Source organism: Lissotriton helveticus, chromosome 3_1 (genome assembly GCF_964261635.1).
Source record: "Lissotriton helveticus chromosome 3_1, aLisHel1.1, whole genome shotgun sequence".
Classification (NCBI taxonomy): domain Eukaryota; kingdom Metazoa; phylum Chordata; class Amphibia; order Caudata; family Salamandridae; genus Lissotriton; species Lissotriton helveticus.
This window is the reverse complement of record NC_136061.1, coordinates 769,656,919-769,683,744: the sequence shown is the minus strand read 5'-3', so window position 1 is coordinate 769,683,744 and position 26,826 is coordinate 769,656,919. Positions and strand designations below refer to the sequence as shown.

Genomic DNA, 26,826 nt, shown 5'->3' with positions numbered 1-26,826 from the left:
TGACAGGTAGTGATCAGCAGGAGGACCCCTTAATGGGTGGTGGGAGTTTCCCCTGAATGATGCATCAGGCTGTGCTCTGCCTCCACAATGCTGGCTCCGCCCTCCTGGGGAGCGACTGATGACTCAGCCTACACCTGGCCCAGGAAGGACCGAAGCTTGTCAACAAAGTACTCAGGCCACTCCTGCCCTCTCAATGCCGGCTCCGCCCCCCTGGGGAGCGGCTGATGTGCCTGCCCTCACACTGAATGCAGAAGCAGAAGTACCCACCGCAAGTGCTCAGGGACTGGAGCAGTTATGCAAAGGCCCCCCTGGCCAGTGAGAACAAAAGAAACTGTGTATAAAAGTAGGAGCCCTGCTCCTTGTAAATTAGATCCAGTTTGCGCAAAGAAGAAGCTCTGCCTGAAGAGAAGGACCCTGGAAGCTGCAAGGAGAAGTACTGACTCTGACCCCAAGAGACTGGCCTGTGGTGGGTGCCTTGCTGCTGAAGGAGAGCAGGAGAAGAAAGACTGAAAGACTTTGCTTTTATCCACCTTGTGCCAAAACTTTTACCAAGATCTCCAAGGGCTTGCTGTGAACTTGCCCCCTGACCAGCGCCCCAGGAACAGTGGGCGCTACCCTGTCCTCCTGGAAGAAGGAGCTGCTGTGAGCCAGCAATCTGATCGACACAGCTGCTGAAGGAAAGAGGAGCGCGCCGTGAAAGAATCCCTGCGCCCCTCCTAAGAGGCCCTTGGCACCCCGTCCCGCCGAGCCCCGCATCTGCTAACTGGCCGGCACCAGGTGACACCGAAAGGCCCAGCCTCGCTGGCCTAATCACCGTCCCTACCGCCTGCCTAACTGCGAAGCACCGCAAGAACGGACTTGGCCAAGTATCTGCTGTGACCTGAGAGGCTTGTGTGCGCCTCACGCTGCTACCCGGGGCTCTGCCCCCCCCTTTTCCAGGACCTGAGGTGTGTCGCCGTCTACCCGACCCGCGCCGCAACGCCAACCTCCGAGCCAGAGCCGAGCCGCCGCTCGCTCCAACCCCGGGAGGAAGACACCGCGACGTGGACCGCCGAGCCGGCCTACACCCGACCCCTTCAAAAAGACAAAGGTACTGTTTCCCGTCCCGCGGTGCGAGCCCCTGTCCCGCCTCGCTCGCACCGCCATCTGCCTCAGCCGAGTCCCCGGAGCCGCGCAGTGAGCGCTCCCCGGGCCCCCGCTCTCTCCCCTGACAGCCGTGCAGCGCGCTCGTCAGGCTGACAGTGACTCCCCGGCCGCCGATCCCGCTAGAGGCGTGAGATTGGGCAGACCGGGTCCGATCGTTGGCGCAGAGAGGCCCTGGCTGATTGAAATTCTTGCTGGAGGAACGTACCAGGACTAGGGAAGAGTCCGCAACCCTTTTTAGAAAGCACCAGAACAATTCTTTTAACGCTGATACAAAGACCTGTGACATAATCAGAGAGTAACTGGAACCATTTTCTTAAACTACGCAAAGACTGTATTTACAAGCCTGATCTAAAGATATATATAAAGAAGATATTTTTACAGAAATACAGTCTAGTGTCATTGTGTGGTGGGTTGATGGTCATTGTGTGTGATGTTGCAAATGTTTAACCCTATGTACTCCAGAGTTTAGCCTAGACTGCTTGCGCCACACTACCTAAAGGGCGAGTAGGGGTTATTTCTGGGAGTAATCCTTTGCCCTGACTTAGAGGAGAGGGTCCCTGCTTGTCGCAAGTACAAACCTGCGCCAACCAGAGACCCCCAATTCTAACATAGGTCCATTGTCCCGAACTACTGATCTGTTACTTACTAAGTCATGTCCAGAAAATTTGTTAGGCATTAAGACCCTGAAAGAATTAGGTGCAGTTATTTGTTGCTCCCCAGAGGGAATACGTTTGTTTTTACGTGACTTCAAGGGTCACTATGTTTTACGAGATTTTGATCCGAGATTGTCTAATGTTCCGCAGCATCTATGGGCGCAAGGTCCAACTGATGTTGGTTTCATGCAAATCACACCCCATCGTGTGACTCTCAAGCAAGGTATAGTCTTGCCACGAATCAGACAGTACAGATTGCCACCTGAGGCTGTAGCAGCCTTATCCAAAATTATTGACGAGCTCATTGCTCAAGGAGTAGTTGTAGAAACTGACTCCAATGTATGTAATTCTCCTATCATTCCAGTCATGAAACGTACTGATCCAAATGCACCCCCAGTATATCGATTAGTGATTGATCTTCGAGAACTCAATAAATGTATCATTCCCCAGTATCCAGTTGTTCCAGATATTTCTTCCCTATTGACAGCCATTGATTCTGAGGCTACATTTTTTACCGTAATAGACCTCAAGAATGCATTTTTCAGTGTCCCCATTCATCCAGACAGCCAGTACCTTTTCGGTTTTTGTTTAAATGGAAGGAGCTATAAATTCACACGAGCTCCTCAAGGTTTCACAGAAAGTCCTAGCATTTACAGTCAAGCACTTAAGAGACAACTAGACAACATTCACATGCCAACTGACACTGCCCTGCTCCAGTATGTCGATGATCTACTGATCACAGCCCGTTCTGAATGTGCTTGCGAGCGAGCGTCACTTACAGTCCTGTATTTCCTAGCCGAGATGGGGCACAAGGTGTTTCCTTCAAAGCTTCAATTCTGTGTCCAGCAAGTGATCTACTTAGGCCACTTACTGTCCAAGTGGGGTAGGCAGTTGACACCCGATCGCATCCAGTTAATAGCGAGTCTTCCTCAGCCCAAGACCCAGAAGGAGGTACGTGCTTTTATCGGCCTTACTTCTTATTGCAGACAATGGATTCCTCAGTATGCATTTCTAGCTAAACCACTGATACAGTTAACGACACAGGAGGCAGCCGTATCGACTGTTCTCCCTTGGACATCTGAACATACACTTAGTTTTAATGAATTAAAGAAAGCTTTATGCCAAGCTCCTGTTCTAGCTACACCGAACTACAGTAAGTCTTTCACGCTTTTTGTCACAGAACGTGATGGTACTGCATTATCTGTTCTCACACAAGATCAAGCAGGACAATACAAGCCCTGTGCTTATTTTTCGAGCACATTAGATCCAGTAGCCCAGGCTCTGCCTGCGTGCCTCAAGTCAGTTGCAGCCACAGCACTAGCTATCAGACAAAGTGATTCCATAGTATTAGGACACTCCCTGACAGTACAAGTTCCACACTCCGTGGAAGTTCTTTTAAACCGAACACAGACTCAGCACTCGACAATTGCACGTTTAACAGGTTATGAACTGACACTGTTCCAGCCACACATAGAAATCAGACGCTGCAACGTTCTAAATCCTGCTACACTGTTACCGTCAGTTACTTCAAATCCTGCCACACATGACTGTGTGGAAGTTGTTAACACTATGACTAAACCAAGACAAGACCTGACAGATATTCCATTACCAGATCCTGACCTGACACTTTATGTGGATGGTTCATGTATGAGAACAAGTACAGGAGAACTAGTAGCCGCGTATGCAGTGACTACTGACACTGAAGTTATTGAAACACACCGTATTGACACCCTGTCTGCTCAGGCAGCAGAGCTAGTTGCTCTGACACAAGCCTGCATACGTGCCAAGAACCTGAAAGTTAATATTTACACAGATTCACGCTACGCATTCGGAGTCGTACACGACTTTGGAGTGCTCTGGCAAGAGAGAGGTTTCATGACTTCTCATGGAACCAAGATTCAGCATGGTCTCCTCATTCAAGCTCTGTTAGATGCAATACATTTACCGACATCTATCGCTATCATGAAGTGCAAAGCACATACGAAAGTTACTGACATTATTTCCCAAGGTAATGATCTAGCAGATCGAACAGCCAAGCTTACAGCACAGACACCAGACATACCAGTTAACAAGACACCGACATCCACTCTAGATTCGACTACTTGTATGACAGTTAAGGACCCTACTCAAGATGTCATAGATATCCAGTTACATGCTACTCCCGAAGAAATCAAGAAATGGTCCGAACAAGGAGGGGTCCAGACAGATCAGGGATGGGTGACGAAGGGAAAAGCCACATGGTTTCTCCCCGACTCAATGGTTCAAGTCATTATCAATACCGCACATAGTCCTGCACACTTAGGAGAAAAAGCCATGATAGACAGTATCCAGAACATTTGGTTTAACAAGCATTTACGAGCTGCAGCCAAGCAGAAAGTCCGTACCTGTATGATATGTTGTCAATTTAATCCAGGTAAAAGTGTCCCGGTGGAACAAGGTGGATTCCAGCCCCCTGACCACCCTTTTGAAGTCCTCCAGATGGATTATATTCAGATGGAGCGATGTCGAGGTTTCAAGTATGTCCTTGTAGTTGTATGCGCTTTGTCCAGGTGGACAGAAGCATATCCAGTCCCAGATTACACAGCCGCGACCACTGCCAAGCAGTTGGTTCGTGAATTCTTCCCCCGTTATGGACTCCCTAGGGTCGTGTATTCTGATAACGGCCAGCCATTCTCATCTGAATTAATGAAGCACGTTTCCCTTTTGTTAGGGTACCAGTGGAAGTTCCATTGTGTACGCCATCCAGAAGCAGCCGGTCTCGTAGAGAGACATAATCAAACCTTGAAAATCCGCATTGCCAAAATCTGTCAAGAAAAAGGTGTAGACTGGTTAGTTGCCCTGCCAGTCGCTCTGTTCTATATGCGCATGGTCGCACATTCCAGATCAGGTCTGTCCCCTTATGAGGTCGTATTCGGCCGCCCCCCCGAATGTATGGGGTACACCTAGACCCCGAAGTATTACAGATGTTTCCAGTAATATGCTGACAGATTACCTAGCTTCCTTGATGTCTGCCCTACACTCTTGTCGTTCACAGGTTGCCGCTGCATTTCCAGACAATACCGAGGTGAAACCGCATGAAATCGTTCCAGGAAGCTTGGTTCTCGTCCGGAATTTTGATCGTTCAAGTCCGCTGGAGCCTCGCTGGAAGGAGCCGAAGTTGGTCCTCTTAACCACCCGTACTGCCGTCAAGTTGGAAGGCAGGAAGGGGTGGGTCCATTTGTCTCATGTTAAGAAATTTCACGGATCCCGACTACAAACTGTTTCCAAGAACTTTGCCAAGGATTGCATTTTACCTAAAGACTGCCAAAATACTATTCTCAAGGACTGTCCCGCAAATGACATTGATACCAAGCCTCCCCTGTTAGAGGAAACTCCGCAGCAGGAGTATAAACTGAAGCTCCGGTCTAGTAAAATAAGTCAGCCAGTTTAATTGTCTAAGTCCTCCCCTAGGTGAAACGGTTAGACAGGTATCTGACATGTATGAAATAGACCCCCATAGTGAGAGAGTTAGTCAAAACTCAATCCGATGTATCGTTTTTCTAAGTTTTATACTGTTTCTCAGCCTGATGGTTACCTGCACGAGTTATGCATTGCATTTATGTTTTCCAATTTCTCATATAAATAAGTCTTCTAATGCTACAGTAGAGCACACGTTTAGTGATCTGCCTCCTCACGAACTATCTTATCGTCTTGCTATGCGCAACAATACATTTATCCGTATGTTACATTATTCACACCAGACCAGCAATGCCACTAATTGTTGGGTGTGTGGTCGACTCCCCCCTTTCCAGACACCGAAGGGAGTTCTGCCACTGTTTCCTTATCCGTTCTCACATAATGGCTCATGTGGAGCCTGGTCCATGTTAACGTCATCCTCAACTGATAAGTCCCTTCTGAACAGTACATGTTTTCCAGACAAGCAAGGTCTCCCCCACAGAACAGGGTTAGATCTAGAAAATGAAGTTTATAATTTGGGTAACTATTCTTCGAATTTTATGGTCCTGAATGTTCAGTCTGATCCTACTCCAGACTTACCTGCTATTTCAGTATTACCAGTTAAAGGCGAATTATGTGTCCGAAATAACGGTTCCGTACATATAGGACATAGTGATTGTACTACTATTGTCGAGTATAGTGACAGTGGGAAATCTATTTTCAAAGCTTCACGTCATTCTTATTTTGTTTGTGGTCAGACCGCATATGTTCGTCTGCCCCTCGATTGGGAGGGAACCTGTTACATTGCCTTCCTACTGCCACCAGTTTTCCTAGCCCCATCTGATTATCACAGAAACACACATCTAGTACACATTAGACATAGAAGGGAGATCGAGTCCCCGATTGTCGATCAAACTGAAACTGCTCTAGAACAGTATACAGATTTCAATAGAGGTTTCTTTTTCTTTATAGGACCTATCCAGAATAGTAAGTTAATCCGTAGATTAACCAGAACCCTTGAGGCAGTAGTGAATGAGACTGCTTCTGCCCTAGGTAACTTAACCGAAGAGCAATCTGCTATGAGATTTGTCGTGCTCCAAAATCGTCTCGTTCTTGACGTCATACTGGCCGATAGAGGAGGAGCATGTAGAGTCATCGGATCTAGTTGCTGCATTTTTATTCCTAATAACGCGCCGTCTGTTTATTCAGCTATAACCAGACTTCATAAAATTGCCCATCAGTTACACCAGAATCCAGGCACCTGGACATGGTCCGGTTGGTTCTGGAGTATAATTTCTGCCTGGGGATGGAAAGTGTTGTCATTCCTAGGTATTGCAGTAGCGATCATATTCAGTTGCTGCCTCTGTATACAATGTGGCCCTGCGATTTGCGGCATTTGTGCTACCTCTTGTATTCCTAGTCCCAAGTCCCGTCCTAGATCCCGTTCCAAGAAAATTCGAGACGAGCAAATGATACTGTATGAAATGATAGATGGTATCATGAATATTGATGTTTCCTGATGGAAACGTAGTGACAAGGAGGGAATGTGGAAAAGTAAATTTTGCCATGTTCTGTGTCCCTACGTGTTCCCCATCTTATGTTATGTGTGCATGATTAATATGCATATGTATTCCCCATGATCGATTAAAGACGCAATTACAGTTGTGTCCATCTCTAGTATGCCAGTTTCCAGTTCTCGTGAAAGCTACGAGTATTAGGCCTATGTAAAGCTGCGTTGCCACGTTTCTCAGTGTGCCCGTTATTTCATTGTAAAAGTCTCCGTTTCTAGGCCTCAAAAGGGCCCGGACATCAGATTCAGCTCCTGTCTCCTGAACCCTCGCTGAGGAGCGATACAGCCCCCACCTGTATCCCTGACCCTTCACTTACTTCCTGCCTCACAGTGCCCGGCTCGGCCTGGCTCTGCCTGCCAGTCTGCCAAGAGTATGTTATGATTCCAGTTATCAGTCCAGCTCTCCTTCCCTGCATTCCTAAGCTACTGAATCGCATCAATAGTTTCAGTCATCGTCTAGCCTTTACGTCTCCATGTAAGAGAAATACTGTATTTATGGTCATTTAATATTCCTCAACACGCACTACATGTAGAATAATTCATGCACCAGTCTTAGAGTCTGTTAGCCTTTACCCTGATAACTTTTGGATTCTATCAACATGTTCTCTAAACATCAGATACTAGATAGTGTTTAGGTACATGTCGCTCTGACTCTCCAGACTTCAGTCTCTGCTCCTAGCGCAGAAGTCATAGCCCCCAGCTTCTCCTAGTAACACGTCATTGTCAGCTTGCGCGCACCACTAGGTTAGAGGTCCCGGCTCCTTAGGTAGCCCCCTCCATGTTTCCGCCCCATTTATGACATATTCTGTTACGTTTACATCACATGTCCATGTACACGCCTCCTGTTACACCTACTTTCACCCTTATCTTTCGCGACTGTTACAGGCCCCACCCACTGTTCCGCCTATTGTATGTACTGTAATGCAATTGTTTTAGTATATATACTTGTGTATTGTTATTAAAGGTCAGCACGCTCATTCCAGCTCCTGCCCGACAGCTGTCGGGGCCCCCCTGTTGGCTAGCCATCCCAGATCTTGCCCATGCAGGTTGTCCTGTTCCTGTCCTTATGCTGTATTAAACCTGCAAACTCCTACTACCTCGAATCTTGACTCTTATTTATTGAGCTATCTGTTATTGTTATATCTAGTCAAAAATAGAGGTATTATTTATTTATTTACCACAGTGCGGGTGACTTATACGGGCCGTTGGGGGGTAGGGGGGGTTCGCGTAGGCTTGATCAGGGTGTGTGCTGTTCGTATTTGTTGGTGTGGGTGACTTATACGGGCCGTTGGTGGTTGAGGGGTTTCTTGTACGCTTGATCGTGGTGTGTGCGGGACGTACTTGTAGGTGCGGGTGACTTATACGGGCCGTTGGGGTGTGGGGGGGTTCGTGTACGCTTGATCGGGGTGTGTGCGGGTCGTACTTATAGGTGCGTGTGACTTATACGGGCCGTTGGGGGGTGGGGGGGTTCGCGTAGGCTTGATCGGGGTGTGTGCGGTTGCTATTGGTTGGTGCGGGTGACTTATACGGGCTGTTGGGGGGTAGGGGGGTTCACGTACGCTTGATCAAGGGGTAAACGGTTCGTATATGTTGATGCGGCTTGCTGAAACGCGATATTTTCCGTAGGAATCATTCTTCATGCGCGACTACTTTGGTCCGTACAAATCGCGTACTGGGTTGCCGCAGTGCATCGTACTTGTCAGTTTGTAAAGCAGGTTTACAAATCGTACGGTTTGATTTCCGACGCTTATTCGTACGGGTCTTCGACTGCGGTTCGTACGGATCCCTGATAATCGTACGGAGAAAGACGGAAATGGATCGTACTTCGCAGGTCGGAGGGAATTTTTCCATTCGTACGGAATCGGCTACGAATACGAATCGTACTGTGAATTTTTTCCAGGATCGGAATCGACCCCATTGTGTCTCTTTATGGTTGTGTGATCTTCAAACAGACTGTGTAGTTAGCTCAACAGCAGGAAACATGCTTATCAGTTTGAGACTCTAGCAAAGATCAACTTTACGATTCCTAGATGATTTTCCACATTGTCGTCACTTGTAAACAGATTAATTTTAACCGAAGGATGTACATCCTTGAACTTTGGAAGCTATATAGTTCCCAGGCACTGCTCTCTTCAGCAAATAGGGAGCTCACGGAAGAAGATTGGTAAATGGATTTACAAAGGGTAGCTTGAGACCTAAAGGATACAACGTTGTTATGATAAACCAACCAACTCCCTTGTGTAGAAATTCACTTTCTACAACGTTGGCCAAATCCAAATGGCAATCATAAACAGTTCACTTTCCCATATACAGAGGAGGAAATACTTCATTAGAGTAAGAATATCTACAAAAGTTAATTTATAAGAATTTCTGAAACAAAATATGATGTTCAGTATTTCTTCCCCTCCCTGAGTAATATACCTAAACTTTCTGATACCAGAGGCTAATTATTATTATTATTATTTTAAATGTATAGGGCGCGCAGCTACCCGGAGGTTTCCCGGTGCCAAGGACGGATGCAATAGGAGACAAGATTTACTGATTAAACAACAAGGTCTTAAGGTTTTTACGAAAGCTTTTATGGTTGGTTTCATGCCAAAGCGGGCATGGGAGTGAATTCGATAGCACAGGGGCCAGATAAGAAAAGGAGCGTCCTCCCGTACGTGCTAATCTAAATCTAGGGACTGAGAATTTAGCTTGGGAAGCGGATCTAGGCAGACAAGTAGGATGATATGTCTGGACCAAAGAACATAAGTAACGGGGAGAAGTACCTAATTTAATTTTATGCTAGTAGCATAAGGCCTTGAATTTAGTCCGATTCTCGATTCTTAGCCAGTCTAAGTCGCGTAAAGAGCCTGCGATGGAGGATGTTTTGGGAACGCGACACAACAATCTCGCAGCTGAGTTCTGCACCACTTGTAATCTGTGTATCACATCCTTGTTTACTCCGAGATACAGGATATTGCCGTAATCCAATCTAGACATTATCAGGGCCTGGATACCGGTTCTTTGCGTATTGCTGGCAACATCCATAGTATCTTCCGGAGCCACCGCAAAATAGTAAAGCAGATAGAAGCTGTCTTGATTACTTGTTGCTTCAAGGACAGTTGATCATCGATCACTATCCCCAAGTTTCAAGCAGACTGGACTGGTTTGGGGAGTGTACCCATTTCTCGGAGCCAGTGACGTGGGCCCCAGAGGCTTTTATCTTTACCCAAGATTAAAACCTCAGTTTTTCACCATTTAATTTTAGCCAGTTGGTATGCATCCAACTGGCTATTTTGTTCAACCCCGTCTGTAAGGATGATGGTTTAGAAGCATCATTAGCCGATAGAGAAAAGAGAAGCTGGGTGTCATCCGCGTATGAAAAGATGGACAGCCCAGCTTCTTCTGCAATGGCGGCCAAAGGACTTACATAAAGATTGAACAACATAGGGCTCAAAATCGAGCCTTGTGGTACACCATTAGGGGATTTATAAGTTTTAGAGTTCGCCAGAGACAAAAAAACCTGAAAGGTTCTGCCAGTAAGAAAATCTTTAATCCATTCCAAAGCTGAACCCTCAATTCCCTGAGACTGAAGAACTTTTATTAGTGTGGGGTGAGACACCATATCAAAGGCGGCGCTTAGATCAAGCCAAATAAGCACCCCCGTTTCCCCTTTATCAAGGAGCTGACAAAGTGTTTCGCTGACTCCCAGAAGAGTGGTTTCTGTGGAGTATCCAGCTCTAAATCCTGATTGGGATATGTGCAAGATTTTATTTATTTCCACAAACTGTGTAAGTTGTTGGTTCACATGTTTTTCTAATATCTTTGAGAAAACAGGGATGAGGGATATCAGTCGAAAATTGCAGGGGTCAGCTGGGTCCGCATTAGGTTTTTTTAAGAGGGGAAGGACCATCGCGTGCTTCCACTCTGCAGGTATGGTGGCTTCTTTTAAAGAGACATTAAGTAACTCCATAATGCTCTGTGATATATTAGGTTTTATTTTCTGGAGAATCTGCACTGGGAGTGGATCTTTAGGGGAACCTGATTTAAGGCTCTTTAGAATCCCATTAAAGGACTGAAGGTCTAATGGGAGCCAGTTCGTAATTTTATGAGAGAATATAGATGGAAGAGTCTCCTCAGATTTTTTACAAGCTAAGCCCTGGGATATAATATGGTTTTGCTGTCCAGCTTTAGTGGTTATTATTTCAAGTTCGGTGTAAATTTTGTCAATCTTTTCAATAAAGAAATTTGACACTGCTTCACAGTGTACTTCATCAAGTGCTATGGGCTTTGGTTGTCAGGATGCTCCAGATAGTTCGCCAACTACTTTAAACAGTACTTTCGCATTGTTCTGAGCTGATAGAATAGTGCTATTTACATATTCAGCATGGACAGTTTAACAAAGAGAATTATAATTTCTCTTGGCCAAATTATAATTATGTTTAGAATCCGAAGCATAATCTTTTCTCCAGTGTCTTTCCAATGCTTCACATCTTGATTTTTCAACCTTTAATTTTTCAGTAAACCAGTGAGCAGGAGGCCGATGGTTGTTAAATTTCTTAAAGGATAGAGGTAGACATGCTTCCACCGAATCCGTAATCCAAGTCTGGATAATGTTGGCATCTGATAGTTTATAATAGAAGAAATGGTTGGTTTATTAGTCGCCAAATGACCATTGAAGAGATCAGTATTCAACTTCCTCCAATCTCTACATTTGCGAATGGGCAAAGGAAGGAAGAGCTTATTGCACCCTAGCTCAAGTGATATCTTAAACTGTACGAAGAAATGGTCCGTCCAGGTTAAAGGAAGGGCCAATTGACATACAACATTAGATAAGTTTGAGAAAACCGGATCAAGCAAATGGCCTGCTTTATGGGTGGGGCCAGAGTTACAATGAAACATATTAATGGCTTCTAAGTCAGAAATATGAGTAGTGCCAATATGCACTTTGAGATCACCCAAAATAGTAGAATTAGCTGTATTAAGTAAAAAAGGAGTAATAAATTCAGGAAAGCTAGTGGCCCAATGCCCAACAGGGTCAGGTGGTCTATATATTAAAAGACCTGTAAGCGTAAATTGCGGAGACAGGAGAAGCCAGAAAAAAACAGTTTCACACCCCTCCAGTTCTACAGCCTCCCATTTACATGAATATTCTTGTTTAAAAATGATAGCGATACCGCCTCCAGATTTGTCTACTCTATCCTTCCTAACAATCTTATAGTTGGGCGGGAGAGCAACCGCAATATCGGGCCCGAACTTTCATGTAGCCAGGTTTCTGTGAGGAATATTGCGTCAGGTTGTGACTGTGGATTGTGTTGGAGGTAAAAAATATCTTCTTTGTGTTTTGCTAGGGATCTGCAGTTTAAATTAAAAAAGGTAAACTCTGTAAGATGATCTCCCAGGGATTTACTCCCTGTTGTTAGTGTTCTAATTAGATTCATGTTGCTAGTTATATCAGCTGTCTGAATACTATCTTGTGGAGCGGTACACCTGAAATTACACTTAGGGCAGGAAAGAGTGGTACTGCCAGGTTTAAAAGTAATGCAGTTAGTATTTGGGCATTTCTGCATGCCTCGTAAATAAAAAAGAAGAGTATTTTTTGAACTCACTATTTAACGGAGCAGGGGTTGGGGCCCCTGGTCCCGGCCGGGTGCGGACGGGTGCAGACAGGCTTGCCTTTGGCGTGCCCGCCCGCGCGTCCGCTGCGCGGAGAGTGGGGCATTGAATTTCTACCCTTGCGGTCAGCTGACTGCAGACATCAGCGCTCCACTTCCCCCGCCTCCACCTGGAAAACAAGAGAGACTGATGCTCCCTCCACAACAAGCGGGCGTACCCGTGGTGGACCGGGGAGCAGTCGGTGACAAGAACAAGAAGTAAGTGATTTAAAATTAGGTTCCCTTCATCGAAGCAAATTTAAAAAATGCATCTAGCGTAGCAGGCTCTTACTTACATACAGCCCTTATGCTAGCTCTCTTGGCAGCCACTCAGTTCATCTCTCCAGTGGCTACCCGAACACAATGGACACTCCTTTAACTGTTTACATGAGACATCAAATGATGGTATGTCACTAAGAGCCTCACGTGTACAGGGCATATACAGTTATTCACCATTCCAAGAATCTCTCTTTCCAGAAGGTGCTTCAGTACGTTTTACAAATACTTAAAAATACCATCTTTTGGATCAAAGCTAAGACACCCATCACTCCTAACAAAGAGCATAATGTGAATGTCACATTGCAAAACAAGTCTTGCCTATTAAATGCAAAAGTAAAACCATTAAAAGAATTTTGGTGCTAGAGCTCCAAATCTCTAACCATTTGTAGACTGGAGTGTTAAGGGATTTTCCAACTTAAACCATCTCTGCCTAAATTGATAGTTTATTAGTGATGTCCACTCAATAGGCATCACATGCTCATCACTGGTGCTATCAGTACATAAGCATTAATATGAAGAATTAAAATTTTAGAATACAAAAAAGAATTATCAGTAATATCATCTCTTCGATTGGGTTGTATTTCAGAAATACCCACTCCACAATTTCAGATTCCATAACTTTTGATTTTGTTAAAAATTTTAGATAACCATAACTTTGGCCTGGTAAATAGATGTACCATTAGTTTAGCTTTTTAGTGTAACTTTATTAATGTTTTTTATTAGATACGTTTATTATTTTAATGTCTAAGTGTGATCCAAAAACGTATGGTAAATGTTTTTCTCTTTCACTTTATGTACAGTATTCCGCTACAGGTTGGCTTGTTACATAGTAGCAGACAAGCCCTCCCTCACTACTGCCCTCAAAGTTATGTTCTATTCTGAACAAGATAGGTGAACTAATGGTTCCAAAATAGTGGGTATCGTAGGATGCAACTTTCTGGACATGCTCTCTCGGATAAGATGATTGAAGTAAGAAATGGCAATAAGATTTGAAGAAATAGAAGAGTAAAAAAAATCAGGAATACACAAAGGTTCCAAAGAGATAAGGGAAGCTATGAGAATTGGCATGTAGAATGGGAGCTCGGGATCAGGGTGTACCTACCCTCCCCCTTATATACCATTTCAATTTTATTTTCAGGACATGGCAACCGAGTCCCCACATCCTATTAAGGCAGCTAAGACATTTTTTCTCAAATTTGTGGCCAACTAATTAGAGGTCTCCATCCCCACAAACCTAGTCCTGGGTTTACAGTACTGAAAGCAACAATAGGAATAAAGCACCCTCGCCCAAAAGGATTCAAGTATTTTGTGAATTTTTGGACTTCGAAACTCGGCATACCTGGGTTCTGGGAACTCTACTAATTAATGGTCCAGATGTCTGTAAAATTTAAACACTTCATGCCCATCTCAAGATATTTTTTAAAGCAGATTTGATCCAAAACTACTGAATGGATTTACACCAAATGTAGCAAAGGAACTTCCCCAAGTAAATTTATACTTTCATGTCAAGTTTGAAATATTTAATTTCAGCAATTTTTTCTGTATTGCTAGTCGGAGAATCCTATGGCAGCTAAATAGGAAATGTCACTTTTTGGATCTCCTGCTTTCTTGGCCAGTGCTCCATGCCCTCACTCCTAATGAAACTGATGCAATTTCAAATATAAATAATTTTACAGTTGAGATTACATACCACATTACCCTTACCACTTTGACAGGGGCCACAACATATGCTATATCATTAATTGGTTTGATTAAGTATTGTTGTTTTATTACATTTCACTTTTTTAGGTGTTTTTATTTATTGGCATAAATATTGTGAGGTCATAAGCATGCTATTTGGTGTGCGAGTTATGGTGGGTGTTGAAGTTGTATGAGTTATGGATTGTGCTCTTAACCATAATTTGTTCAATTCAGATTCCTCGAAATGATGCCAATGTTAGTAAGAGAACATAAAATGCCTTTCCTATGAAATCTCTGGCCCAACCCTAACTACACTGGCACTATAACCACAGGTGTGAGAAATATTTTTAGATATATATAGATTTTACTACACAGCAACCATGTAGCTATAATTAGGTCAGAGTTTCCATAGGACATGCATTTTGGTTTATTTATTAACTTTTGAGTCTTTTGACAAATAAAACGTTTCTCACAAACAGACAACCACTTTGGTTCCTTCACGGAAAGCTTGTGCCGATCCATAAAGTTGGGGCCAAAAAAAAGAGCGGATGCCAAAAGTGTGATTTTTCATGTTAATTCCCTTAGGAATTGCTGCTCACCAAATTTATCAAAACATTACTTTTAATTTGTTTTAAATCCATTTAGTCTGTTTCGAGAGAGACATTAGCATTTAAAGAGGGGGTAAGGTTGGATATAAAGTGGTTAATCCTAAGGAAGATTTTGAGGTATCTGGGCTGATGGTAGAGCTGTGCTCCCATGGTCGTAAAACATTTAAAAAAGGGTATTCTGAGGGGCGTGGCCAAGATGCCGGCCTGAAAGGACGTGCTTCGTGTGGCTCCCCGGCCCGAGCCCCATTGCACGGTATTATTAGCTAAAATCCCCCTTCAACTTGCTCAAATTTCCCCCCGAAGCAACTCACCGCCACGGAGCGCTCCCTGCCGTTTCTCTACAGAGCAGCGACTGCCTACAGCCCGCTGTGCCTGCCGCCGGTGAAAGCGGAGTAATGGCGGTGAAGGATTGATGCTGCCCGTTGGAGCTCCCTGACAGAGAGGCAGCCTGCGAGCCCACGGCGCAGAGCACGGACAGAGGTGAGACGCGCCTGGCTCCCGGCGGCGACCTGCCGGCGGACATCGGGCGGCTGTACCCCCGGACACCGCGCGCACCACCAGAGGGCTTCCCGCAACTTTAATCCCCGGCGTGGGCCTACACGGGAGGCGGGCGGGGCCCCGTCCGCCGAACGCGGACCCGACCAGAGCACCGACGCACAGCACACCGGGCGCCAATAGCCCGCACCCCGCCCCGGCCCTTCGCTGGTGACAGCACAGCCGGAGATATCCGCCCCAAGACCGGGGCGCAACCCACAGCGGCCTGCTCCCCCGCCAAAGGGACGCTGCACCTGAGTCCCCCGGCGCAGGGCTTGCCGTTTTCCCACAGAGCCGCATCAGACCGGAGACCCCGGGCGCTCCCGGCACAAGCGAAGGACAGACCCGGGCTGTGCCCACAACAGAGACTTCTCGAGCCTCCCTCAGCATCAGCGCCAGCGACCCCCGTCCTGCCTCAGTCTCACCCCCACGGGGGCCTGCAGCCGGCGCCCGGCCCTCACGAGACCAGCTCCGACGTGGAGGCCTCGCAGCCCACATTAAAGAAGAACGCGCCCAAGAGCGGATCTGCCCGGCCGAGGTGAGCAGCGTGAGCGGCATTTCAGGAGCTTGATTGCGCCCAAGACCACGGCACCTGGCGGGTAGCCGGCCTACTACACCACCCCATGGCATGAGGCCTGTCCAGGAGCATTTGAGGTGCACTAACGTTTTTGGCGCCCACGATCACTGCTGCGCGTTGGGGGCTCCACCTAGCGGGATTTCTTGGCCCCGGACGGGCATATGCACCCCAACACCGGCGACCTCGCGCTCCTCTCCTCGCCTTGCTACACTGCAAGAGCCCGGCCCTGACGCCCGGGGTGACCTGCCCTTATTCAAAGGAACGCCTGGTCGGGGTACCCTGCACGGTCCCCCCCACGGACATTCCATCTGTGCACGGCCCTCTGCCTAAGGAGCTCTGGCTGCCCTGTTGCCCGAACGCCACGTCTTACCCCCAGCACCGGCCCCACGACGATCCCGGAACGCCCGCCAGTCGTCGAAGACTCTACACCTCCTCACCACCGAGAGGACGCCTGCCGGACCCCTGCAGCTCCCCAAACCCGTATCCACAGCCCTCTGCCCGGACGCCATGGCTCATTATAATCGCAAAGGGAATCGGAATATAGTGGACCTCCTGCACAAAAATGCGTCGAAAGGGGAGAAAGCCCAGACAATGACGTCCCCGAAACCCCCGGCGAGCCCCCAGGCACAGGAAGATGAAAACGCCCCCATCACCAAGGCCTTCTTAGCTTCCCTCTTCAACACCCTGAGGGAGGACTTTCAGACCCTGAAACAAGAGCTGGCCGGGGAACAGCGGGAAATGCGCCGCGACATAGACGGCCTGGGCGAGCGTGTGGCTTCGTTGGAGGAGGCGGACCAATCCCGCAGCATGGAGGTGGAGAGGCTGCAACAGGAGATCCTTAGGCTTCAAGATCAGCAAGTGGACTTACAATCGCACTCAGAAGACTTGGAGAACCTTTCCAGGCGGAACAACATACGGGTCCGCGGAGTCCCGCTGCCTGTCCGCTTCCGGGACCAGCCCGTGGCTCTTTTTCAAGACCTTTCCACTATCACCCTGCAGAAACGCAAATCCTTCCGGATTGCAACGAACTTCCTGAGAGACAATGGAGTACCCTATTCCTTGGGCCACCCGTTCCGCCTGATCTTTAAATGGAAAGGCTCCCTTCATCAGCTCAGGTCGCTCCGTGAAACTTGCGCTCTGCTGGACATTGATTTGCCGGAGGGATCTGGTTCTAGAGACACTTCCCCACAAAGATCACAGGATGATCCGTCCCGACGCACAGGGGACGGATGGCAGACAGTACGTCGGAGATGACCCCTGAGACCCATCCCAAAACCAGACCCGGCGACAGTTGCTCAAGAACGTGAGGCGGCTGTGCAAGAAGTGGCGGACAACACGGCGACTGATCTGTAAGACAATGTCATCTTGGGGGATTTCTCTCTTTCAAACTGTGTCTCCCTGGGGTGACTTGCCGGGGGCCGCCGAATCGGCCGCTGCCATGGTACCCTTTCCATTGACTTACTACGGACCTGTGTCTTACACAAGTAGGCCCGAGACTTTGAATTGTTCTAGTTGAGGGGGGTGTTCTGGGAGGGGGGGGTCCACGAGAGGGAGGATGGGGACTCTGTTGGATCTGGGGAGGACCAATCTGTTGGGGTTAGGGTGGCCCCCTGGGGATGGTTGGGGATGGGAGATGTGGGGGGGAACTGTGTTGTGGGTAGGGGGGGCGGGGAACGAGGGTGGGGACCAGTATGCCAAGGGATTTCTACAGGGTTCCAATGTTACCTATAATCTTTCATACGCAACAGCGTCCGACGCTGCCATGCTCGGTTGTCTCCACACTCCCAAATGATGACTGATGCGCTCAAAGTACTGTCTCTCAATGTAAAAGGCCTCAACAACCCGATTAAACGGAGGGCAGTCATCTCCTACTTGGAAAATTCTGCTGCTGACATATGCTTGTTGCAAGAAACCCACCTCCTGGCTAAAGACTGGCACAGGATGCGCTCCCGAGCCTTTCCCCAGCAATACTTCTCTTCTCTCCCGTCCAAGAAGGCAGGGGTGGCCATTCTTGTGTCCCGACGTTTCCGGGGCCGGGTGGGAGCCAAGACAGGGGAGATCAAGGGACGCCTTTTGGCCCACACCTTCTTGATAGGTGCTAACGCATTTACGATAGGTTCCATCTACGCTCCCAACACGAGTCAGGAGCCCTTCCTGAAAACTGCACTCTCCGAAGCACTACAGTCACCTCACTCTCAGCTGCTCATTGGGGGGGAACTCAATCTTGTCATGGATACGAATAAGGATAGATCCGGGCATCGCTATGGCGATACTGGCGCGCTTTCAGAGGCAGGCAGAGCCTGGTTACAGGAAAGGGACCTCTTAGATCTCTGGAGGACGACGCACCCCAACGCAGCGCGCTACACATTCTATTCCCATGTACATCACACTTATGCGCGCCTAGATCACTTCTTAGGTTCCTCGGAATTAGTTCCTCACATCACCGAGGTTTCCATTGTCCCAGCGGCCCTCTCTGACCATGACGCAGTGGAGTTGACACTCAGGGTCCCTAAATCACCGCGCACTCCTGGCTCGTGGAGGCTCAACGAACCCCTTTTACAGAGACCAGCCGTTGTCCAACAACTTCATAAATGCATTTCAGACTACCTGGCCACTAACGACACCCCTGCAGTCTCGATCTCGTCCCTTTGGGGGGCCTTAAAGGCCGTGGTGAGGGGGGAACTGATAGCCATTGCTGCCGCTGATAGCAAGGTTCGTAAAGAAAAGAGGGCGGACCTCACAACTAAAGTGGCGGAGTTGGAAAGGGTTCATAGCCGCACATGCGCCCCAAGAATCTGGCGCCAGTTGAAGGCTGCCAGAGCTCAACTGGCCAGCCTCGACACTGACAGAGCTGAGTTTGCCGCTCTTCGTCTCCGCCACACGTACTATGTGGGGGGCAAACGCACCGGACGACTCCTGGCCAGCGCCTTAAAGGCCAAGATTCAGCGCGCAAGGATCACCACGCTCCTGGACGACTCCGGTAACGCTATTGCCGAAGATGAACAGGTAGCTTCCGCTTTCCGTTCCTTTTATGCTTCCCTGTACAGCGCGGACAGAGTGTCGCCGACGGCTATTGACGCGTATTTGCAATCGGCCGACATCACACCACTCTGCTCAGCAAAAACAGAAGCCCTAGACACTCCTATTCGTACTGAAGAAGTCCTCACTGCCATCGCCCACCTCCGCCCGCTTAAATCACCAGGCCCTGATGGCTTCTCGTCGGGTTTTTATAAAACCTTCGGCCACATACTGGCTCCAGTACTCGCGCGGCTGTTTAACTCCTTTGAGGGTCCAAGCTCCATACCACCGGACATGCTGGCGGCTGACATAGTGGTGCTGCCCAAACCGGGCAAGCCCCCGACACATTGCTCTGCGTTCCGTCCCATCTCCTTACTTAACTTAGACCTGAAACTATTTACGGGGGTATTAGCGGCCCGTTTGGGTCCTTGCCTCCCGGGCATCCTCGAGCCGGACCAATCGGGTTTCGTCCCGAACCGCCAATGCAGCGATAATACTAAGCGGTTACTACACCTCGTGGACAAAACTCACTTTCAGGACTCGGATTCGGCATTACTGGCCATCGACGCGGAGAAGGCATTCGACCGCGTCGACTGAACCTACTTGCAAGCTGTCCTGCAGCGATACCACCTGGGCGACCGATTCCAGGCTTGGATCGCAAGTTGCTACCACCGCCCCATGGCTGGGGTCAGACTAGGTGGCCTTAAATCGGACCCCTTCGAGCTACAGCGGGGCACACGCCAGGGGTGCCCTCTCTCGCCCCTTCTATTCGCCCTATACGTGGAACCCTTGGCACAGAAAATTCGAGACAATCATCGCATCACGGGCATCTCCTTCGGCCGTGAACCCCACGTGGTGGGGCTTTATGCCGATGATATTATCGCTGCTTTAGACCGACCGTCCGGCTCGATACCTGCTTTCCGGGAGGAACTGGAGAGCTTTGGAGCGGTGTCTGGCTTCAAAATCAACCGGGGGAAATCCTTGATATTGCCTCTGGGCAGCTACGCCCATCCCAATGCCCCACCACCTGACTTTGGCTGCGACCTACGGACTTCCGCACAGCTCCCGTATCTGGGGATCACTCTTACCTCCTCCACGGACTCAACAGTGGCCCTTAACTATAAAACGTTGTCCTCCCAAATCCGAGCCGACCTCACGCGTTGGTCGAAACAACCCCTCTCTTTGCTGGGCCGCATAGCAGCAGTAAAAATGTCCATCTTACCTAAAATCTTGTATATCTTCCAGACCCTCCCGGTACTGCCGCCACCAGGCGCGCTTGCAGACCTACAAAACGCTATTCACTAGTTCATCTGGGAAAAGAAACGCGCACGGCTACACAAACGGGTGGCACATAGGAGTGTCGACGAGGGAGGCCTCGGGATCCCCAACCTCCTGCAATACTTTCAGGCCTCACAACTCCGCTATTTGGTGGAATGGTACAGACCCGAGTCCGAGAAGAGGTGGCTATTTCAAGACAGGGCAATGGCTCAGACATCTCTGTGGAAGGTCCCGTTCCTTGCCCGCCAGCATAGACCACGATACCTCCTTCGCTCCCCTATTACGCGCACCATCATGAGAACCTGGGACATGGTGGCGATCAGGAAGGGCCTGATGACCTTCCCTTCCCCACTCACCCCTCTCTTTGATAACCCTGCATTCCCACCGGGCACCGATCCTCGCGCCTTTCCACAGTGGCGTGATACGGCCTGCCGCTCGGCCGGCCATCTCTTCGATGTGGAGGGATTTCTCCCACTCGCCGATATCACGCGAGACTACGGAATGACTAAACCCCGCATGTTCCAATACTTCCAACTCCGCCACTGGCTCTTACACCCGGACTGTGCTCCCCTGGTCGGTCGGCAGGTGACACCATTCGAGCGCTGGCTGGTGTCTAAGGACTCGGATAAACACCTTATCTCCGACCTCTAAAAGATGTTATCCCCGGAGGCCGACCCGGTTAAGACGGCGGGACAGAAACCCTGGGAATCGGAACTCGGAAGGACACTTTCGCCCAAAGAATGGGGTTTCATACACTACAGAGCAGCACACACCACTCGCAATGCTAGTGCCAGGGAATCTGCGGTGAAACTTGCCATCTATTGGCATCTCACCCCGGCAAGACTGAACCAGGGTAACCCTCTTCGAAGCGCCCTGTGTTGGAGAGACTGTGGCGAGAAAGGCACCCTGACCCATCTCCTGTGGGACTGCCGCGCTCTGCAGGGGTATTGGAAAGCACTTTTAGATGATATAGACTCCACATTTGTCACCGAAATCCCGCGCTTCCCAGCATACACAATCCTGGGGCTGCCCAATGCGCTCACATTTCCCTTGAGATCACCTCGTGGCAAACAGATGGGCATTGCCATGCAAGCAGAGTCACAACAACTTTGGGGATCGACCACCTTACCCACTCACACTGGCTGGCTACACAAACTGTGGTTCACCTTAGGCATGGAACGTATACAGGCCACGCTCACACATACTGCTGAATCATTCCAGAAAAGCTGGCAACCGCTTCTGTCACTCCTGTCCAGAGAATTTCACGAAATCACATGCCCGAAATATCTCCGCATTCTGCGGCTTACGGAATACCCACGAGACCAGACACGACCCTGTACGCCTTGATGCATGTCAACCTGTCAATGCTATGATGGAGACTCTGGACAACTGGCATACTGGTCGGGGAGGAGGGCGGGGGTTGGCGTTGGGCGTTGGGGGGGAGGTTGGGTTTTTCGTATTGTTTTGTTCGATTACAGCTCTTACATGGCACCTTTACCGATCTGTAGGCAACGCTTCTCGATATAGGCATGATTTATCTGCATTTTTATCGATTCGTAGAGAAGACATTTATGCCTGTCTCGCTCGCCATATATGCCTATTGTATATCTATTGCATTGCATTGCCTGTCTTCTTTGCTCTTAAAATTAATAAAAACACTTTTGAAATTAAATTAAAAAGGGTATTCTGATTGGCTGAGAGAGCTAGGATAATCTGATTGGCTGGGTGAGCTTTTGCCCCTGTCTGTTATTTTGTACCACAGTACAGGTACAGGTACCATGGTACTGAAATTATCTCATTAGCTGGCCACAACACTGAAGAAAATGATGTGGCTGCCATTAAAGGACTTGAGGACATGGTTCCTGAGTCCTGAAGAAAACAATGAAAGGCTGCATAAGGGGGCAAGGTGGAGATCCCCTGATCCCCAGGGCCAGGGTCATGTGAGTTGGGCCCAAAGGAGCCTACCTTAAGGCAAAACATATATTTCAGGTCATGGGGCCTGTAGTACCAGCACCTGGTACTGAGATACCCAGAGAGGTCTCACCTAGGGTACCAGTACTACAGTTGAGGTACCCCGATAGTGCAGTCCTGAAAAAAATGCTTTTCTATAAAAATTAGAGGCATCTGGTCATAGACGAGACCCTGTGTCAGACTGAAAACTGTGTAGAGTGGAGTTGGACATCTGCTGGTGGCTGGGCACCTGTGGACCAGGCCCAGTGGCCAACTCCCTGGTGCGCACTGTCAAAGGTGGTGCTCAGAAGCTAATTGGGTACCTTCAGGGGATTGGACGCAGGTCCTGGCTGGAGGCCTGGATGGCTGTGTGAAGTGGGGATTGGGATTCCGTGGGGGAGTTGGGCAGAGGGCCTGGACAGAGGCCACCCTACGTAGCCAGCCCTCACTGCACATGGCCATTATCACTTGATTGGTGTTAGAAAATTGACCACAGGTGTAGCTTGTTAAATTACTTGAAGCCTATGGCACGCTGTCACAATCACTGGATGATGTCATCAGTTATGTCATGAATGATGTCATTTGAGATGCCATCAATAATATCATCAATTATATAATTTTATATGTCCTGGGTGAGGTAATATGTGAGGTTATAAGCAGTGCATGACTGGGTCCAAATTATATTTACTTAACTAAACTATAATTGGTGAATTTCAGTTTTTTTATTTTTTAAATGTTAGTTCTTATCTCATTTCAATAACCAACTATAACGTGAATTTAACCTTTGTTTTTTCAGTGAATATATATCCTTATATCTATAGCTAGATAGATAGATATGTTCACTGAAAAAATCAATGGTTTAAAGTAAAGCTATGGTTAGCTTTGGTTTTTACATCCCAATGTATGTTTAAAAAACCTCAAGAAAAAAACGTTTTAAAAACCACAGTTCGATTGATGTAATAGTTAAAAATTAAGATTAAAAAGCCAATAAAATGTGCGTGTGATATGGTAGGGACCACAAACCATAACGCTCACAACAGCCAATCAAACAATACCTCACAAAAACCATGCAATGCTCATGAATGGTCTACATTTTATGATGGCTAAATTTCAGCTACATATTATCACACGTACCCACTAATTGTTTCAAGGTTTTCAAGGTGTCTCCTGAGAAAAAGCTGTGGATGGTCCTGTTAATTCCAAATATTAAAATATTAGCACACTTGCATGAACTCAGCATGCCCTTGATACTGCAGCTAATATAAGATATAATCTCTTTTTTAAAGGCACTGCTTTGTTTTCATTGGATTTGCAGAAACCTTGCTTGAACTCATTTTTGTCTATCCTTTTTTTTCTCTGCAAGTGCCTAAACACTTAGACAACCCACCATCTTCTTGCACCATTCACTCCCTTCTTCCTGAGACAATTTCTTTACACTGCTGTAAGATCTTTCTTGCAAACCTATTTCAGGCTAAAAAAATACCCCACTCACTATTCAAAACTTCGCTTAACTTTTGACTTCCCTCTCCCTCGTCACCTTTACACACTCACCACTTATGCACATCAGTTTTCCCTAACCAATACTGAAGGCTCTCCTTCCCTACATACCAACCCTAAAAAGCATCCCACAACTCTTCTAAACCCACCAATTCATTGTTTTATCACACCCAAATAGGCAAGTGCTTGAAAAAATGCAAAGTAGAAAAAACAAGCCCCCTCATTAGTGCAATTCTATTATTTTTTTTAAATAGAAATTCAACTTCTTCAACTGCTCCACATTTGATCCTTCAAAATTATCTTCCGTTTCACGGGATCTTGGAGATTAATACCTGCACCTCTTTTCTCAAAGGCTTTAGAGGACTTTTTTTTAATCAGATTCACTGCTTACGAAAGGCTGTCAAATTCTGAAGTTCCGTTTTTGTCTGCGACTATCCTTTCAACCTATGCTTATGAGTTAAATTCAAATTGCTCAAGGCTTTTTATTCCTTGGGATCTTCCATAATGGAGCTTTCGAAGATGGTCTTCACAAAAAGACATCTAAATACCTTGAGGCGTGCTCTTAGAATGGGTCTCCAAGTCCCTTGTCTTCGTGCTCAGCTCTTCGATAGGTCTCTCATCGTCTTTTGTAAAGGTTGTCAGAGAATCCCTCTATTGCACCTCACCAAGTCTCGATTTCTTTACCGTGTTTGTTAACTTCTGTAATTTGTGTAGAATTTCTCCTATAGAGGTTAAGACTTCTTTAAAGTCTTGTTTTGAGGAACACGGCCTCCAAATATGAGTGCATACATGGCTGCCAATAAAAGCTGTTGGTCTGTGCTTTTTTTGTTTATATATATGCCTGAATTGCTCCTTCAATTTTTATGCATTTGCCCCTGTGCCCAATTTTATACCTGTTGAGCTTAGTGATATTCACATTTAAGAATTGGGGGAGAGTGGATTCCCACTACTTCTCTACTAGGAGCTTATCACTTTTAATTATACATAGGATATCATATTGAGTAGTTTTCCCTGCCTCTGAAGTAAAGATTGATCACATTTGGTTCTCCTTTTTATTTTGAACAACATACGTTTTGGAATGCTTTCTTTTATTTGTTCTTTTGTCTGCGATAGCCCTGCCAAGCATTTGGTGGTCATTTTCAGCTCTTGCAGGGATATTATTAAAACGCCATTTACGCCGCATGGCATAGCTGGCCAGTGAAAAGCAAGACAGAAAGAAAGAAATAGCTTGTGAAAACCAGGGAGGTGAAATAACAGACTTTAAAACGTATATTTCTTGTGCAGCCTGCTCTTTACAGGTGACCACAAAGGTCTGATTTATAGCATGCAGGCTCACTTTGGCCTAAAGAGAGGTGTGGCGCCGCGGCCAGGGCGACTGACGCTGGAATCTGGGGACCACGGTTCGATCCCCGGCTCCGGCGGCAGGTTAGCCCAGCACCATGTGACTCTGGGCAATAGCTCGCTTAATCTTCCCGACGGCCCCCAGCGCCTAGAGACCCTTACGGGTGATTGTGTGCTTTACAAATGTGGACTTTACTTTACTTTTACTCTGAAGATATGCCGCTTAGTTACACAGCATAATGATTGTGCTGGTAGCAATGACGTTAATCAGGGGTGAGCAGTGTAGCAGGTGCTACCTATGGCTTGCCCTTTCATACTCCTGGCACTCCTTCGCAACCTCTTGCTCAAAGATCGCAATGCCATGCTAGTAAAAGGAAAGTATACTGGGTTTTGTGTGAGGCCTGGTTACTTTCTAGAATGTATCATGAACACTAGGATCCACCCTTGAGGGATTATGGTAGAGGATTATTTAAATCCAGGGTCATGTGCATTGCCTACATTGGTTGGAAGCACATAGTGTTTCTTAAATACCCCTCACACACCAAAAGGGCCCTTGGTGTCATGCTTCATCATAGGGGTCTTTTCCCCCTCTACGGGACGCGGCGTGCTACTACCTGCGGGTACGCTGGAGCACTGATATTGTTCACTATGTGTGGTGTGAAAATGCGTGAGTGGAAGTGTCAGGAGTGAGTGAAAAGTGAATGTTAGAAAATACCTGGCTCCTGTAGAGTAGAACCTTTAATATTCCATGGTGCTGGTATTGTTAAAAAGGTGTGTGTCGGAGGTGTGTTATTTCAATGTACAAAGCCTCTTGTGTGTGTCAACATGTTTCGAAGCATGCTGCTTCTTCTTCAGGACAGGTTAACAGATCCCTACCGTTCTCACCTAGCTAGTTTGATAATATCATCAATGATGTGGTGCTACACAAACAGGTAGTGAATACTATGTGTTAGAGAACAATGATCTGAATATAAAATATGATACCAAAAGGAAATTCCTTAAGGGTAATCTGATAGAGAGACACAGCATTTAGAAATGTCAGGTGTGCGAAGCATTCCGTGTCCAACAGTGGCGACCTGCAAAGGAGTGATATATACAGTGGTTATTAATCATCATTGACTTAGATGTGATCTATTTACACAGGTGCAGTGTCCTGTAAAAAATGAGACAATACAAGACGCTCAAACATTTAACAGAAAACACACACTCTACATAAAACGCTCCATGGTTGACTTTGTGGGGCCTGGAGAAATATTGTAATCAAATTGGGGGAAGTAAAAAATGATGCCCCTCAGGGATACATACTTGCTGTATGGAAGGCGGGTGCCTCATGAGCCTTAGAACATAAGGTGGACAAGGTGCTATTTGCACTCTGTAGGTAAGAAAAAGGCATTAGCATGTTCTCTAGTCCTTTGTTGAAATAGACGCGGTATTACAAACTAAAAAATCGGGGGTCCAATGGTCGGCTTCCCTGTATCGGCTATGCCGGACTTACATGCACCAGGGTACTATCTCGTACAAACGTCTTCTCCTCGTGGCTCCGTGGATACAATGAGACCGCGAATGGCCTCTATTTTTATTACCCTTAATTGATTAGTTTTTCCCACCAGCAGCGGTCCAA

At 47.3% G+C, this 26,826-nt stretch overlaps 1 protein-coding gene across 1 annotated transcript in view; it reads right to left on the bottom strand.

The window, feature by feature from the left end:
* TRIM66 (tripartite motif containing 66) overlaps positions 1-26,826 on the bottom strand; it is an 842,425-nt gene that overhangs the window by 750,292 nt on the left and 65,307 nt on the right. The gene's annotated exons all lie outside the window — the stretch shown is intronic.